This window comes from Felis catus, chromosome F1 (genome assembly GCF_018350175.1).
Source record: "Felis catus isolate Fca126 chromosome F1, F.catus_Fca126_mat1.0, whole genome shotgun sequence".
NCBI lineage: Eukaryota > Metazoa > Chordata > Mammalia > Carnivora > Felidae > Felis > Felis catus.
Window position 1 is genome coordinate 48,986,726 of NC_058384.1, and position 18,870 is coordinate 49,005,595.

The 18,870-nt window shown below is 35.5% G+C and overlaps 1 long non-coding RNA gene across 3 annotated transcripts in view; it reads left to right on the top strand.

Annotated features, from left to right (window-relative positions):
• Window positions 1–18,870, top strand: part of LOC123382709 — a 350,458-nt gene that overhangs the window by 111,942 nt on the left and 219,646 nt on the right. The window contains exon 1 of one of the 3 annotated variants that reach the window (XR_006591489.1): window positions 10,630–11,685. The exons of the other annotated variants lie outside the window; for them this stretch is intronic. This is a non-coding gene — a long non-coding RNA (uncharacterized LOC123382709). Of the gene's footprint in view, window positions 1–10,629; window positions 11,686–18,870 lie in introns of those variants that run through there. 3 annotated transcript variants of the gene reach the window in all.

The following is an 18,870-nucleotide window of genomic DNA, read 5'->3' on the forward strand; positions in this document are numbered from 1 at the left end:
CTTCAAGTGGCATAAGTTTTCATATAGAGACAAAACATGAAGTTCATAAACTCTAAAAGGAATGGTTTTGTAATTATCATAAGTAAATGGGATGTGTAATGCTAAGTTAAGTAATGTAAGAAGAAAGGAAAAAGTTACTGTATGGATGATATGATCAAAGAGAAAATGGGTAGATTGTGAGGCAAACACACTGCTTCTCTAGGAATTCTCTAGGGATGAGCATGTGAATAATTGTGATTAGATTCCTAGAGCAGATAAATATTTATCTCTTTCAGTGAGGGTAGGGAAAAAAAGGGAAATAATGAGTCACTGGAGACGAAGCTACGTTTATTCCACATACAGAAAAGACTTTTTGCCTCAGTGAATACTTCTCATTGTTACATAGAGGATATATAGTTTTTTAAAAAAGCTGTTAGTACAATTTTGTGAAGTTAACATTAAAGGACACAATTTGAAAAGGGCACACAATTAAATGATGAGTTAATGCAGCTTCATAATGACAGATGGCATGTGCATTCAGTACAGGCTTTAATGGTATCTAATAGCAGTCCACCACAACTAGAGTTTAAGTTGTCAGAACCTCACAGGAAAAACAGATGTTTTGTTGGTTTCATAATCCCAGCCTATTATACATTTGGAACAGCTATAGCTAATGGCTTTTTATTCATGTTCTCTCTCTGACATCCAAATAGGATGTTTTTTGCTTATACAGCAAAGCACATAGATGGAATGAAGAAAAATAGCATGAGTTGATCTGTTCACTCTTGTAACCAAAAAATACTTTGCTCTTAGATTTATTACTATCATAAATTCTAAAGTAGTAAGTGTTGGCAGAATGCCCAATTAAATATTGGTTGTTTATGCAAAGTTGGAAATAAAAGATTTACATATTTAATATCATACATAATTCAAATAAATCATTATTTGAAGTAATTTTGATGGTTTTGCTATAAAAATACTTAGTAATTTCTGTGTATCTTAAACCTGCTTCATGCTACAGGATATAACATAACAATATATATATTTTCAGTACTATAATTTAGTTGGAATATCAATATAGTAATGTATATGGATGTTAGAAAATTTGCTAAGTACTATATAAACATAAGTTTTAGCATTGTATTAATCAGTAGAGATAAAATATAATACAGATGGCCATAAAATATCACAAGTGTGTGTAAAAGCAGTATGGAAAATCAGAAAGAGGAAATCATAATGAGTTAGAGGAATATAATCAAGAATGAAGACTTCCAGGCATAAGATTCAGATGGGTTGAGCGAAAAGGGAAAATATATGTATTGTAATGGAAAAGTGTTTTTCATTCAATAGTTGTCAGAGGCAAAATGTATAGAGAACACAACAATTCTGGAGTCACATTGCCCTAGTTCAAATACAAGCTCAACAATATGTTTAGAAGCTGATATTAAGAAAACTCATCCCTCTAAGTCCCCGTATGTTCATCTGAAAAATGATGACTGGTGGCAAGCCGTTAAGTGAACTAGCTCGTCATGTCTTTGTTGAGGTGAAGAAAACATTGTTGTTGCCTTCAAGGGACTTACAATTAGAACAGAAATTGAAGGGAGGGTGTTGGTTAGGAGGGCAGAGACCAGCTCATAGATGAATATAACTGGAAATTCAGAACCAGCTTCCCTCTACGAATGCAAGTTAATCCTTTCAAAGAACTACAACACAAGGTGGATTTTATTTTTCCCAGAGTATACTATCTTATAGTCTAAGAGGCTGAGAGGCATTCAGAGGAAGAGAGTAGGGAGGAAAAGGGGGAGTGGGTGTGTGTGCTGGCACTTGTCACTAAAATGGAGAAGACAGTAAGATAAGGAGAAATGGAGAAGGAAAGATAAGAGAGATGGATCTGAGAAAAACAACACAGCAGCTGGCTGACTTCCAAGTTGTAGAAATGGCCTAAGATTCTCTAGCAATTGGTAAGTCTAATATTGAATTTTCAAATAGTTTGTTACTGATATGTAAACAGTCTTATTTTCCCCAACACACAAATTGACTTTCTTAATCTAAACAACATCTGGAGCCAAAATTTTATAAGTATTTCCAGGAAAAGGAACAAAAATCTTTTCAAATCTTTTCTATCTTTTTTCTTTATCCTCCCATATTTTATTATTGACCCTATTTAAACAGTGGTTTTATCTTAAGTTTTAGTGCTCAAGTATATATATTATTGAAGTGTGTATTGAACTTGTATCCTGTAAACTTTTCTAAATTTATTAGGGCTTATTAGGATTTTCTCTTTAGTCATGTCTGCTATGAATCACAGGTTTGCATCCTTTCTAATATTTTACTTTTGGTTTTATTTGCTTGCCTTATTACGTTTCCTAAGATTTCCATTATGATGGATGCAAATGCTAAGAGAGGACTTCCTCTTCTTCCTATGGGGCATGAACAAAATTCTTTCATTTTTAACTTGCACAGAAATTTATTTTTGTCATAAATGGTTACAGTTCCTGAATTGTATCCTTTTTTTCTGAATTTATTAAAATTATCATTTTTCTTTTATTCAGTATTGCTAAATTACACTGATGCTTGTCACACTAACTGTTCTTGAAATTAGTCATACTTCATTATGCATTTTATACTTTTACTACATTACTGGATTTGTTTTGCCCATGTGGGAGGATTTTTATTTCTAATTTGAAGAGCTATATTGGTTTATAATTTACTTGGTAGTATTTTTATCGGCTTTTTGGTTCTCTTAAAATGAATTGGAAAGTGTTTCCTCTTACAGGAATTCCTCTGTGGGAATTTTTTAACATTGGTGCTATTTCTTAACTACCTATTTGATAGAATTCACCAGTGAAGCCATTTGAACTTTGAGTCTTCTTTTTGGAAATGTTTGTAATTAGAAATTAAGAGTGCTATTTGCATTTTCTATTTACTTCCAGGTCATATTTGGTAAACTACATTATTTAAAGGGTTTATCTCATTTATCTAAATTGTCAATATTATTGCCATGAAGTTGTTCTTAATATTTTTTTTGTTATACTTTCAGTGTTTTTATAATTGTAGTAATAGCCATTCCTGATATTTGCAATTTATGTTCTATCACTCTTGTTTGCTGTGCATTTATCAATTTAAAGCAACTTTTGACTTCTAACATTTCTTTATGGATTTATTTTTAGTATTTAATTCTCCCCTTTTATTACCCCATTGCTTCAATTGTGTTGTCTCTTTTTCCCTTAGCTTCTTAAATTAGTTATTTGTTTTCATTCTTTTAAATCTTTCATTATGGAAGCATCTAAAGTACCTAATGTGTTATATTTTCATTATTTTTCTGTTCAAAATATATTCTAATTCCTACCACCATCTCCTCTTTGGTTATCTAAGCATGTTTTTTTTTTCATTCCAAATAGTTGAGATTTTCCTAGAATCTCATTTTTATTAATTTCTAAATGATTATATTTGTGTCTCAGAATATAATAGAGTATTTACATATTTTGAAATTGATCAAGGCTCATTTAAGGTTCAACATATGGTCCATCATCTGTTTGGGGACATAGTTTTCCATAAATGTTAATTAGCACATATTGATTAATAGTGTACTTTAAATTTTCTATATACCTACTGATCATTTTGTGTACTGGCCTGGTAACATTTTTTTAGATTGGAATATTCAGTCAATTTCCATCAAATATGTTTAAACAGTATATTTGAGTAAAATATAACAATACATTATTTTCTTCTTTGTAACAGGTTTATGTTCCTTTTCTTACTATTACCCTACCACCATTTCATGTTTGAGTATTTCTTGCTCTATTTTTCCTTTACTTGATTGAATTTGTTATAAGTTGTGTTCTTTCAGAATCATTTCTGAGAATAAGATGAATTAGTAGTTTATAAGGGAGGTTGTATAGGAAAGGTAGTAGAGAGTGGAGAAATGAGACAGGAAAAGAAGAAAGTCAACATAGATGAGTTACTACTGAGCATCATAATCCTGAGAGCAACTGGAGCTTAGTTTTGGTGAGGGCCTCTTGCAAATCTGTAAAAAAATGAGTTGTACCACTCACATGGCAAGAAAACTGGTTTATTTATTGACGGTCCCATTTATGGTTGATTAGTTGTTTTCTTTAGCCAGAGAAAAACTCAGGTGGAAATTTAAATAAGAAACCACCAGTATGAAGAGAGATGTTGATTTCTGGGGGAATAGGATATCAACTGATGAGTTATATGTTTTCTCTTCCTAAGTCACCAAAATAAGTATAAATAATTTACCAGAGTCCAAAGTTAATATTTACATCCTCACAAGAGTATGCATTCACTTTTAAAAACTCCATCTACTGTTTAAAATTATATTGTTGTCATATATTCTAATTGTATCTATTTTTCACATCAATAGACATTATTACACTTTATGATCCATGTCTGTTTATTTCATGTTTACTGCCTTCTAAATTCTTTAATCTTACCTTTTATATTAGTTTACCATATTGGATCAATTCCTTTAAACTTAAAATATATGCTTTTTAATTTTCTTTTGGCATAATCTGGTGATGAAATTGCTTTCTGTTCATTTCTTCATAATGGTGCCTTAAAAGACACTTGCAAAAGTAATAGGATTCTAGGTTCCTGGTTCTGTTGTTTTCTTTCTTCTTTTCTTTTCTTTTCTTTCTTTCTTTCTTTCTTTCTTTCTTTCTTTCTTTCTTTCTTTCTTTCTTTCTTTCTTTCTTTCTTTCTTTCTTTCTTTCTTTTTCTTGAAATTTATTGTCAAATTGGTTTCCATACAACACCCAATGCTCCTTACAACAGGTGCCCTCCTCAATGCCCATCACCCACTTTCCCATCCCTCCCATCCCCCCATCAACCCTCAGTTTATTGTCAGTTTTAAGAGTCTCTTGTGGTTTGGCTTCCACCCTCTCTGACATTTTTTTTCCCTTTCCCTCCCCCATGGTCTTCTGTTAAGTTTCTCAGGATCCACATAAGAGTGAAAACATATGGTATCTGTCTTTCTCTGCCTGACTTACTTAGAGTACCACTCTCCAGTTCCATCCATGTTGTTACAAATGGCCAGATTTCATTCTTTCTCATTGCCACGTAGTACTCCATTGTGTATATAAACCACAATTTCTTTATCCATTCATCAGTTGATGGACATTTAGGCTCTTTCCATAATTTGGCTATTGTTGAAAGTGCTGCTGTAAACATTGGGGTACAAGTGCCCCTATGCATCGGTACTCCTGTATCCCTTAGGTAAATTCCTAGCAGTGCTATTGCTGGGTCATAGGGTTGATCTACTTTTAATTTTTTGAGGAACCTCCACACTGTTTTCCAGAGAGGCTGCACCAGCTTGCATTCCCACCAACAGTGCAAGAGGATTCCCATTTCTCCACATCCTCGCCAGCATCTAGAGTCTCCTGATTTGTTCATTTTAGCCACTCTGACTGGCGTGAGGTGATATTTGAGTGTGGTTTTGATTTGTATTTCCCTGATGAGGAGTGACATTGAGCATCTTTTCATGTGGCTGTTGGCCATCTGGATGTGTTCTTTAGAGAAGTGTCTATTCATGTCTTCTGCCCATTTCTAAACTGGATTATTTGTTTTTTTGGTGTGGAGTTTGGTGAGCTCTTTATAGATTTTGGATACTAGCCCTTTGTCCGATATGTCATTTGCAAATATCTTTTCCCATTCCATTTGTTGCCTTTTAGTTTTGTTGATTGTTTCCTTGGCAGTACAGAAGCGTCTTATCTTCATGAGGTCCCAATAGTTCATTTTTGCTTTTAATTCCCTTGCCTTTGGGGATATGTCAAGTAAGAAATTGCTGCGGCTGAGGTCAGAGAGGTTTTTTCCTGCTTTCTCCTTTAGGGTTTTGATGGCTTCCTGTCTCACATTCAGGTCCTTTATCCATTTTGAGTTTATTTTTGTGAATGGTGTAAGAAACTGGTCTAGTTTCATTCTTCTGCATGTTGCTGTCCAGTTCTCCCAGCACCATTTGTTAAAGAGACTGTCTTTTTTCCATTGGATATTTTTTCCTGCTTTGTCAAGATTAGTTGGCCATACGTTTGTGGGTCCAATTCTGGAGTCTCTATTCTATTCCATTGGTCTATGTGTCTTGCTTTTGTTCCAATACCATGCTGTCTTGATGATTACAACTTTGTAGTAGAGGCCAAAGACTGGATTGTGATGCCTCCTGCTTTAGTCATTTTCTTCAAAATTACTTTGGCTATTCGGGGCCTTTTGTGGTTCCATATGAATTTTCAGATTGCTTGTTCTAGCTTCGAGAAGATTGCTGGTGCAATTTTGATTGGGATTGCATTGAATGTGTAGATTGCTTTGGGTACTATTGACATTTTAACAATATTTATTCTTCCAATACATGAGCATGGACTGTTCTTCCATTTCTTTGTATCTTCAATTTCCATCATAAGCTTTCTATAGTTTTCAGCATACAGATCTTTTTCATCTTTGGTTAGGAAGGTATTTTATGATTCTTGGTGCAATTGTGAATGGGATCAATTTCTTTGTCTTTCTGTTGCTTCATTATTAGTGTATAAGAATGCAGCTGATTTCTGTACATTGATTTTGTATCCTGTGACTGCTGAATTCATGTATCAGTTCTAGCAGACTTTTGGTGGAGTCTATCGGGTTTTCCATGTATAATATCATGTCATTTGCAAAAAGTGAAAGCTTGACTTCATCTTTGCCAATTTTGATGATGCGTTTGATTTCCTTTTGTTGTCTGATTGCTGATTCTAGAACTTCCAACACTATGTTAAACAACAGCGGTGAGAGTAGACATACTGTCGTGTTCCTGATCTCAGGCGGAAAGCTTTCAGTTTTTCCCCATTGAGGATGATATTAGCTGTGGGCTTTTCATTAATGGCTTTTATGATGTTTAAATATGTTCCTTCTATCCCGACTTTCTCAAGGGTTTTTATCATAAAGGATGCTGAATTTTGTCAAATGCTTTTTCTGCATCGATTGACAGGATCGTATGCTCCTTATCTTTTCTTTTATTAATGTGGTGTATCATATTGATTGATTTGTGAATGTTGAACCAGCCCTGAAGCTCAGGAATGAATCCCACTTGATCATGGTGAATAATTCTTTCTATATGCTGTTGAATTCCATTTGCTAGTATCTTATTGAGAATTTTTGCATCCATAGTCATCAGGAATATTGGCCTGTAGTTCTCTTTTTTTGCTGGGTCTCTGTCTGGTTTAGGAATCAAAGTAATGCTGGCTTCATAGAATGAGTCTGGAAGTTTTCCTTCCCTTTCTATTTTTTGGAATAGCTTGAGAAGGATAGGTATTATCTCTGCTTTAAATGTCTGGTAGAATTCCCCAGACAAGCCATCTGGTCCCGGACTCTTATTTGTTGGGAGATTTTTGATTAGTGATTCAATTTCTTTGCTCGTTATGGGTCTGTTCAAGTTTTCTATTTATTCCTGTTTGCGTTTTGGAAGTGTGTGGGTGCTTAGGAATTTTTCCATTTCTTCCAGGTTGTCCAGTTTGTTGGCATATAATTTTTCATAGTATTCCCTGATAATTGCTTGTATTTCTGAAGGATTGGTTATAATAATTCCATTTTCATTCATGATTTTATCTATTTGGGTCATCTCTCTTTTCTTTTTGAGAAACCTGGCTAGAGGTTTATCAATTTTGTTTATTTTTCAAAACACCAACTCTTGGTTTCATTGATCTGAAATCTATAGTTTTTTAGATTCTATATTGTTTATTTCTGCTCTGATCTTTATTATTTCTCTTCTTCTGCTGGGTTTAGGGTGTCTTTGCTATTCTGCTTCTATGTCCTTTAGCTGGGCTGTTAGATTTTGTATTTGGGATTTTTCTTGTTTCTTGAAATAGTCCTGGATTGCCCTGTATTTTCCTCTCAGGACTGCCTTCGCTGCATCCCAAAGCCCTTGGATTGTTATATTTTCATTTTCATTTGTTTCCATATATTTTTTTAATTTCTTCTCTAATTGCCTGGTTGACCCATTCATTCTTTAGTAGGGTGTTCTTTACCTCCATGCTTTAGGAGGTTTTCCAGACTTTTTCCTGTGGTTGATTTTAAGTTTCATAGCATTGTGTTCTGAAAATGTGCATGGTATGATCTCAATTCTTTTATACTTAGGAAGGGCTGTTTTGTGACCCAGTATGTCATCTATCTTGGAGAATATTCAATGTTCACTGGAGAAGAAAGTATATTCTGTTGCTTTGGGATGCAGAGTTCTGTCAAGTCCATCTGAAAGTATATTCTGTTGCTTTGGGATGCAGAGTTCTGTCAAGTCCATCTGATCCAATGTATCATTCAGGGCCCTTGTTTCTTTATTGATCCTGTGTCTAGATGATCTATCCATTGTTGTAGGTGGAGTATTAAAGTCCCTTCAATTACACATTCTTATCAATAAGGTTGCTTATGATTGTGATTAATTCTTTATATATTTGGGGGCCACCGTATTTGGGGCATAGACATTTATAAATTTTAGCTCTCCCTGATGGATAGACCCTGTAATTATTATATAATGCCCTTTTTCATCTCTTGTTACAACCTTTAATTTAAAGTCTAGTTTGTCTGATATAAGCATAGTTACTCCAGCTTTCTTTTGACAATCATTAGCATGATAGATGGTTCTCTATTCCCTCACTTTCAATCTGCAGGTGTCCTCAGGTCTAAAATGAGTCTCTTGTAGACAGCAAATAGATGGGTCTTGTATTTTTTTTTATCCATTCTCATACCCTGTGTCTTTTGGTTGGAGCATTTAGTCCATTTACATTCAGTGTTATTATTGAAAGATATGCGTTTAGAGTCATTGTGATGTCTGTAGTTTTCATGCTTGTAGTGATGTACTTTGTGGTCCTTGCAACATTTCACTCACAGTGTCCCCATTAGGATTTCTTGTAGGGGTGGTTTATTGGTGATGAATTCCTTCAGTTTTTGTTTGTTTGGGAAAACCTTTATCTCTCCTGCTATTCTGAATGACAGATTTGCTGGATAAAGGATTCTTGGCTGCATATTTTTTTCTGTTTATCACATTGAAGATTGTCTGCCATTCCTTTCTGGCCTGCCAAGTTTCAGTAGATAGGTCTGCCACTACCCTTATGTGTCTACCTTTGTAAGTTAGGGCCTGTTTCTCCCTAGCTGCTTTCAGAATTCTCTTTATCCTTGTATTTTGCCAGTTTCACTATGATATGTCTTGCAGAAGATAGATTCAAGTTACGTCTAAAGGAGGTTCTCTGTGCCTCTTGGATTTCAATGCCTGTTTCCTTCCCCAGATCAGGGAAGTTCTCAGCTATGATTTGTTCAAGTATACCTTCAGCCCCTTTTTCTCTCTCTTCTTCTGGAATTGCTATGATACAGATGCTTTTCCTTTTGTTTGCATCACTTAGTTCTCTAATTCTCCCCTCATACTCCTGGATTTTTTTGTCTCTCTTTTTCTCAGCTTCCTCTTTTTCCATAATTTTATCTTCTAATTCACCTATTCTCTCCTCTGCCTCTTCAATCCGTGCTATGGCTGCCTCCATTTTATTTTATACCTCATTTATAGCATTTTAAATTCCTCATTACTGTTTTTTTAGTCCCTTGATCTCTGTAGCAATAGATTCTCTGCTGTTCTCTATGCTTTTTTCAAGCCCAGCGATTAATTTTATGACTATTATTCTAAATTCTTGTTTCCGTTATACTGCGTAAATTGTTTTTGATCAACTCATTAGCTGTCGCTACTTCCTGGAGTTTCTTTTGAGGAGAATTCTTCTATTTCGTCATTTTGGATAGTCCCTGTGGTAGCTCCAAACTGCAGGGCACTTCCCCCGTGCTGTCTGGAATAACTTGTGCTGGTGGGCAGGGCTGCAGTCAGACTCGATGTCTGCCCTCTGTCCACCACTGGGCCACAGTCAGACCTTATCTTCCCATCTCCCAGGGACAGGACTCACTGTGGAGTGGTGTGGTCCCTGTCTGGGCTGTTTGCACACTGCTAGGCTTATGGTGCTGCTTCCATGGGATCTGGGCAATGGTGTATTAGCCAAGGTGGATCTGCAAGGTGCACAGGGGTGGGAGGGGCAGGCTTAGCTAGCTTTGTCGTCAGTGGTCCCCTGCAGGAGGGGCCCTGCAGCACCGGGAGGAAGGCAGGCTCTTTGGAGGGATGGATCCACAGAAGCACAGTGTTGGGCGTTTGTGCAGTGCAAGCAAGTTCGGTAACAGGAAATGGTTCCCTTTGGGATTTCGGCTGGGGGGATGGGAGAAGGAAATAGCATTTGCCAGTGCCTTTGTTTCCCTAAAGATGTCTGTCCTTCTGGGGCTCAACAACTCTCCCTCCTGGCATGCTTTCTCCCTCCCCGCTCTCCGAGAGCAGAGCTGTTGACTTTTAACGTTCCAGATGTTAAGTCCCACTGGCTGTCAGAACACACTCCATCCGGCCCCTCTGCTTTTGCAAGCCAGACTTTGGGGGCTATACCTTGCTGGGCGGGCTGCCCCTCTACCGCCCTGGCTCCCTCCTGCCTGTCTGTGTAGCACCCACCGCCTCTCCGCCTTTCCTACCTGCTTCTGTGGGCCTCTTCTCTATGCTTGGCTCCAGAGAGTCCATTCTGCTAATCTTCTGGTGGTTTTATGGGTTATTTAGGCAGATATGGGTGGAATCTAAGTGATCAGCAGGACGAGGTGAGCCCAGCATCCTCCTACGCCACCATCTTCCACGCCATCAATCCCTAGCTACTTTCTTTTAGCATATTCTTCTACTTTCTTGTTTTTATTATTGAGATAATTTTTTGCTAGACTAATTGACCCTCTTAAGAACAATCTGTTTTTTCTCTATTTGATTTTAAGATTTTTTTCTTTTGATGTAGGACAGTTTCACTATGAGTAATCTAGAAGGTTTTATCATAGTTTTTGTTGGTATTTTCCTGTCCTAGAGATCATTGGAGCTTCGTGAGTCTATGAATTGTATTTCAGCAGTTCTGAAAACATTTTTCAGCTATTATCTTTTCAAGTATTTCCTCTGTCCAGTTCTCTTACACTAACAGGACATTCAAACTATAAGGTCTCTAAATACTTCCAAAGTTACAAATCCTGTTATTTATTGATCTCTCCAACACAGATAATCTGACTAATTATGATTGATTTAAATTGCTGCCTTGTGTATTTCTGACAGTGCTTATTTTCTTTACATAGTTTTTCTCTAAAATAATTGAAATCTTATTCTTTACAATAAGTAAGATACCAACATGGGATAAAGTTTGCTGATTCCTCCACTGTGCATTTGTTTAATCCCATCTATTATAGCATTTATAACTTTTGTTATGATAAAGATTAATGTATCAAAATTCTCCTCTAGATAAATGCAAAATATTAGGGGAAATGTCTGTCTTTGACTTTTCCTCATTTATTTGAGAATGCCCTGATAATAGATCAATCAATAACCATTGCAGTAAATTTAATTGATGTGTTTTTGCAGCAAGCAGGTAATATAATTAAATATTCTTGTAGTTCCAACTTAAATTTGTAGATGAAATGGGCATTACAATGCCTTTTTAATTTTTGCTTTCTTTATTCCTCCTCCATGTTCAATTCGGTTTGCACAATGAAGTAGAGAAATACCAAAACAAGGGGATAGATGGAGTTACATTCTGTGGGAATTTCAGAGTCACCCTATGAATGAAGATGAAAATCCTTTTAAGAGCAACTTCTCTTCCTCTATAGTTTAACATGAAAAAACTGGAAGATATAGAGGTATGTTGGATTTGTAGATAGTTAAAATCTATGAAGAATTTCAGTTCCTAATGAGCCAAAAATGTACACTAGGAAAATAGATAGTAAAATCCACTTTAAATTTCATAATCCATCTGGTTTCCTGCCTCCCTAGACCTTTTCTTCTGAAGGCTGTGATCACATGATTAATATACACCCTCCAAGCCCAATCTGATTACTGGATTTGAAAACAATCTTGACTTTACCAGGGATCATTTTTTAAGGGAGTTTTTGCAGTCGGCTCTCCAGGATAGTTCTGTGTTAACTTGCTCTGCCCTTTAGTTCTTCTAGATAGAGGCTTCTGCTTTATTCCAAGGGCCAGAATTTATCCCACATTTCTCTTCCAGTTTTATTCCCTGATGCCTGAATGCCTTTTCTGATTATTACCTTAGTGCACAGGTTCCTATAGGTCCGAAGCTTTGTTGGTTTTTTTATTCCCCATCGTCTAGTGTTTATTAGAACACAGCTATCTTAAAACAGACACGTTAGGGGCTCCTAGGTCGCTCAGTTGGTTGAGCGTCTGACTTTGGCTCAGGTCATGATCTTAAGGTTTGTGAATTTGAGCCTGCATCGAGCTCTGTGCTGACAGCCCAGAGCCTGGAGCCTGCTTTGGATTCTGTGTCTCCCTTTCTGTCTTCCCCTCCTTGACTTACACTTTCTCTCTCTGTCTCTCTCTCTCAAAAATAAACATTAAAAAAAATAAAAAAAACACAGACACTTTAAGAGTGGGGTTTAATTTTTCAGAACTGAAAGGTGTATTACTTATCACTTAATAAATGATGTGAGAGAGTAAATGTGATTTTTCAAATTTTTCTATGCTCAGTCCTAGATTTTTCAGAATAGACATTTCTGAAGCCTAATGTGAGTCTGTTTCTTTATATTTGGCTACACCTAGTTAATTGTTTTTAGACCTTCCTAACAACTGCTTATTTATCACTGATCCCTGTAATCTCCAGATTAGGAACCCATGATAGTTTCTCCTTTCTGTTGCACTCTACCTTGCTGTTGGATTTGCTTGTTCCCCTTCCACACCCTGACACAAAGGGCTTAAAACAACCGAATAAATGGGCTTTTTTTACGTAGTCAAATTCTAGCATTTTCTGGTCACCCTCATCATTTTGTGTGTAATTTTTAAATGAATATCTGTGTCCTGAGATAGAATATAAATTTGATAACAAAGCAGGACTATCTATTGAAACAAGATTTCCTATTTTGTGTCTGAGAATATTTTCTTTTTTACCCTTAATGGCAAGTATGAGACTGCAGTGAAATCTAGTCCTAACTTAAACTATAGCTGAAACACTCAAACTAGAAGAATATATATATATATATACATATATATATGTATATATATATATTTTTTTTAATTTTTTATGTGTATTTTTGAGAAAGAGTGTTAGTTGGGGAGAGGCAGAGAGAGAGAGAGAGAGAGAGAGAGAGAGAGAGAGAGAGAGAGGGAGACAGAGAATCTCAAGCAGGCTCTGCATTGTCAGCACAGAGCCTGATACAGGGGTCAAACCAACAAACAGATCATGACCTGAGCCAACATTGGACACTTACCTGACTGATACACCCAGACACCCCTAGAAGAATATTGTAAGCATTTGTTTAATTCCTTTAATCTCACTGGCCTAACCAAAAAGGTAAAAAAACAAACAAACATGCTAGCTCCAGAAACTGACATAGACTTTTCAATCCAGAATACAGTGATTTATGTGAGAATGTTTATAATACTTAAAACCATTTCAGTATTATTTTATAAAATTCTAGTTTACCTTATTAATCCAAATATATTCTTGTGATAGAGATGAAATTTTACACATAATTCTGAGTAATTGAATATATAAGCCAATGGCTAGGTTTGAAGTATTTTATATATTTAAACACACCCACATACAATTTAAATCACTACCAGTGACTTACTGATCTTCACACACACACACACACACACACACACACACACACACACACACACTATGGAAAAATAAAGCTTGACATAAACTCTAAGATCTTTAAAAGTGATATTTGTAATTGACCTTAACTGACTTATTCATAGCAGTTTGCTGTTCTCTATTCATCTTCTAAAATTTGCTCATTATATTTCAAGTTAACATCCATTATACAACCCCATGTTTTCAGATTACTATCAATTAAGTCATAGTAAATTAGAAGTAGGTATTTCAAAAACTTACTTTTAAAAAAATCTTCATTTATTTATTTTGAGAGAGAGAGAGAGAAAGACTGTGGGCAGGGGAGGGGCAGAGAGAAAGGTAGAGAGAATCCGAAGCAGCCTCCATGCTGCCAGCCCAGAGCCCTACATGGTGCTTGATCCCATGACCATGAGATCATGAACTGAGCCGAAACCAAGAGTCACATGCTTAACCGACTGAACCACCCAGGCACCCTATATATTTCAAAAACTTCTAATTTGGTAATTGATATTTTCTTATCTCTTTAAACCTTTTAGGACTAGAAATTAGATTTCAGTAGCTTATTGAGAATAGGCCACTAACCCACTACTAAATTACTCTTAATAGCAAATAATTTGAGTAATCTTTTCAAAAGAAAGTTGAAAGACAACAATCCAAAGTTTCTCTGTCCACAGATCACTCTCAAGAATAAATACTGTGAGGAGGGAGATTTACTTCCTCTCCATTCCTGAGTTCTGACTTGGCAACAAAAGCTTCACAAATGAGCATTGATTTGAATGAGTTAATTTTTCCTCAGAGCTGCTTGTTTATCGCCTGACTTCTTATTCCTGGAAAAAGTTAACAACTGTCTTGTACTTCACACTTTGCTAAGATTGAAAAAAATTCTAAGAAAATTATATTTAGTAACCAGTTGTCCTAAGAAAATAACTGCAAAGAACCTGTTCTAGTGTGATAGATTATATGTAATTTTAATTATTTTCAGAAACAGAAGACACTTCTTTCATGAGGTCACAAAGAGTGAAAAATAAGATGACCAGATCAAGCCCTATAAATGGACTTAATTCAGTAGGGAACCAAGTCTTTAATAGTAATGTATCATAACTGAAAGCATCATGGAATAAAATTAAGATACCATAACCTTCAAACTCTCACCATAAATATTTCATCTGAACAACAATATATAAAGAGTTTTATATAGTTTTTAAGCATATGATTAAATGAACCTTTGAATAAATGAAAAAAGAACTATGTAGGAATGATTTTGCTCCCAAATTCAACATGTGATACTCTCTTGATGTTTACTTGATAAATCTCAGGAGTGTAGCCATAAAAAAAGAAAAGTTGATCTAATGTAAATCCAGATTTCCCACACCCACAGGTACTTGAACATTTCAGGTGGGTTTGGATACCAATGCCTCGAGGCATTGGTATCTTATATAGTGAAACACCTGGCAATACTTTTCATCAAGCTAAAATAGAATAATCCCTCACATCATCTCAATCTTTGATCTGGATTATTTAGTGATACACTCTTAAGGCTAAGGTACCCATTCTCCAAGGACCAAAGAGCAAGATATGTGTGAATGTTTTTCCATCTTTTTACATTTAGTTCTATTATGCTATTAATATCTCATTCCTCCCACCCCACCCCCCAAAGAAGTTAGGGTTTGGCTGTAGTCCCCAACAGAAGAGGAAATTTGAGTGAAAATTTCTTATGATCTTGTTGACTTTCTGAATATAGTTATGATACTAGTAAATCAGGGAATTACATGGGTACACTGATCCAGATTTTGGCAAGGTATTTGATAGTATTTCATGCTCTCTTTGGGATAAATACAGGATGATAATGGAGTTAGGTGCTTGTGTAACTGAATTGCTATTCCCAAATTGTGAGATTTAGCATATGTGTATTATTCTAGTAAGAGCTCCCTACCAGTAAGTTGCTAACTTGCTTAATAATTCTTTTTTTCTAAAGCATTGACCTAAAAAAGTTGAAGTACTAATCAATTGTTTGGAGAGTTGACAAACACTTCAGAAGATGAAGTTAACGTCTGAGATGATCTCTGATTGGCAATTACAGTACTTCTTGATCTGTATTGAAATGAAAATTCATAACACACAGCTCTTAGGCTTCACAACAAAAAAACAAAATATATCAGTTGGGGAAGTACTAGTTAGGGCATTAAGAACTTTTAAGGATTTCATGTAGTTTTGTAAATAGCATAAGAGAGATGTTTTTGAAGCTTGACAAAGATCTGACATTGATGACCAACTGGTTTGTATGACCGAAAGTTTGTGGAAATTTTATGTTCCTCAGCTTTCTCTGAGATTGCTCTTTACGGGTTATTAACCTAGATCTTCAACTGAGGGCCACTTTTGTAAGTTCTTAAGTGAGAAACGAGTTTTTAATTTTTTTATACTTGTCAGCTCTCTCAGGCTCTGGTGATATTTCTCTGAGGCTGAGACTTTGTTTTGTTGTTGTTGTTGTTGTTGTTGGAAATGTTTTATATATCCTTTTACTGAGTGCATGCAAGATTACTTTTATTTATTTTTCTGTATTTTAGGTTTTATTTTTAAATGAGGTTTAGGGTATGGTAAATGAAAAGAAGTTATGAGAAAGTCCAAAGTCAGAACAGGCTGGATGCTTTCTTTTCATAGGTTCTATCTCTAAAGAATTTTCATTTATTTCTAAGATTAAAAAAATTCTTTGATTCTAAGGTCATTCTGTAAAAGTATGGAGGTTCCACAGTATATCAGGCACTATGTAAAGAAGAAATAGTAACTCTATGCTAAAACAACTCAAATTGAGAAATGCAAAGCTACATACCTATCACAAAACATGAGGAAGATTTTGAGGTTCAATACAATTTAATGGTGGTGTCGTGGGCCTGCCAAAATGTCTAGCGAAATTGTTGTCCAGATAAATAAATGTATGGTGTTCGTCAAAAAGCAAGTGCTATATATGTTACCATACATGCTAGTCAGACATCACCTGTAGCTTTGGGTAGAAAATTAGAACCTATGCTTTGAAACACAGGTCAACAAATATCTATTCCATTTTGCACAGGCATTTTTCAAGTAAAATCACTGTGTTCCTTCCATCTAGAAATTGATAAACAAGTTTCACATACTTGTTATGTGAATGATGAGATAAGAATTTAGCAACTAGAGAGCAGAGTTTAAATCCACACAAGGGGGGAGAAGCATTTAAACTGTGTTAAAGGAGATGCCTCGTGAATTATGTGAATGAAAGTTCATATGATTATCCTTGTAGAATGTATATTAGTAATGTTACAGAGGACAATGAATATACATAGCACTTGATGTATGAGTTAAATAATCTTTATGTTCCTTCTTCTTCCAGGATTTTTTTATGAAAAATACATGAAGAAAATAATGTACTATAGGATTGAGGAAATGAAAGTCAGTAAGAAATGTAAAGGCATTACAGAGTAAAGTGAACTTCTGCTTATCCTAAGGATAGGAAAGATTGAAATAGGGAAAAAAAGGAAGGCATTCTATAAGGGCAAGGACCCTGTGCACCTGGGTATAGAGACAGAGGAGGCTAGAGAGAGAAGCAGTACGCACTAGAGATGATTTTGAAACTTCAATATTTACTGCAAAGAAAAGATAGTTGTTTTTTTATATAACAAAACAAACATAATTTATTATGCAGTTTGAGGTTTTAAATTTCATTTACCTTTCTAATATATCCATCCATGTGTTTTTTTTCTTTAATTCTGCTTTTTTTTTTTAACATTTCAGGAATATATTGTTTCTCATAAATTAGAATGGTGGTTTGTCCATAAGAGACTGTTAAGTACAGAGAACAAACTGAGGGTTGATGGAATGTGGGCAAGAGGAGAGGGGAAAATGGATGATGGGTACTGAGGAGGGCACTTGTAGGGATGAGCGCTGGGTGTTGTATGTAAGCAATGAATCACGGGAGTCTATCCCCAAAGCCACGAGCACACTGTATACACTGTATGTTAGCTAACTTGACAATAAATTATATTTAAAATTTTTTTTATTAAAAAAAAACTAAATGTATGGACTTCAGTCCTTTAACAACAAAAGAATGGTGGTTTGTATGTATAATATAATATCAGATTGATCTATTTCGTCAAAATCGGGTAAAAGTGCATAAGATAAGCCTACCTCTCCCACTTAGTTAGCCTATTAAAAGTTCTAAATATGGCAATGTCTAGAAGAGTCTTAAAATATTTCAATACAATAGTATTTTATTTCTAACAGTATGCATGAAAAACACATTTATAACCAATGTGTGTGTATGTATTCATAATATCTGTTGTCTTTCTCCAGTTTCCTTTGATTTTTGTCCCACTTTGACATTCTAATCATGGGATTGTATGATATTGCTTGTGGCAGTTAGACAAACCCCTATCAAAGCAGGTGCACATCTAAAAGTGTACGGCCCACTAAAGCAGAAGCTAATAAATAACACCTTGACAGAGAAATTATTTGTTATTCAACAATTTTGATTAAGTGCCTAATCTGAAGAGGGGGCAGGAAGTCATTTTATACATTTAGAACATTTAATGAAGTCCTTTAAGGTTTAGTAACACATGGGAAAAAAGAAAGATGAGCGTATTGGCTTTATTTAAAATCTTGTACACAGTACTCTGAATGCTAAGATAGATGAGGTTGGAAGATACGTGTTATTCTTGTCTCTAGGGAAATTGTTTCACTTACAAGATGTATTGGTGTTTTCTACTTTTGTTTTTTTTTTTTTTTTTTAGTTTATTCCAACGCTCACAATCAAATATAATTGGATTTTAGACCCTGAAGCAAAATAGAAGTTTTGTGTTGTGTTGTTGTCATTTATACTAAGCTTTTATCATATTTAAAAGAGTAAAACCTCTAGCAAAATCTCCCCCCCCAAAAAAAAAACCTCAGAGAAAATCATAAATATTTGTCCCAAACGAAGAGTTTCAAACAAGATATTTGATTATTAAAGATTTAGAACATGCATTAATTAACATAGTTTCGGAGTTTACAAATGGTCTGTTTGAAAAAAGTAGTTTAGGGGCGCCTGGGTGGCGCAGTCGGTTAAGCGTCCGACTTCAGCCAGGTCACGATCTCGCGGTCCGGGAGTTCGAGCCCCGCGTCGGGCTCTGGGTTGATGGCTCAGAACCTGGAGCCTGTTTCCGATTCTGTGTCTCCCTCTCTCTCTGCCCCTCCCCCGTTCATCGTCTGTCTCTCTCTGTCCCAAAAA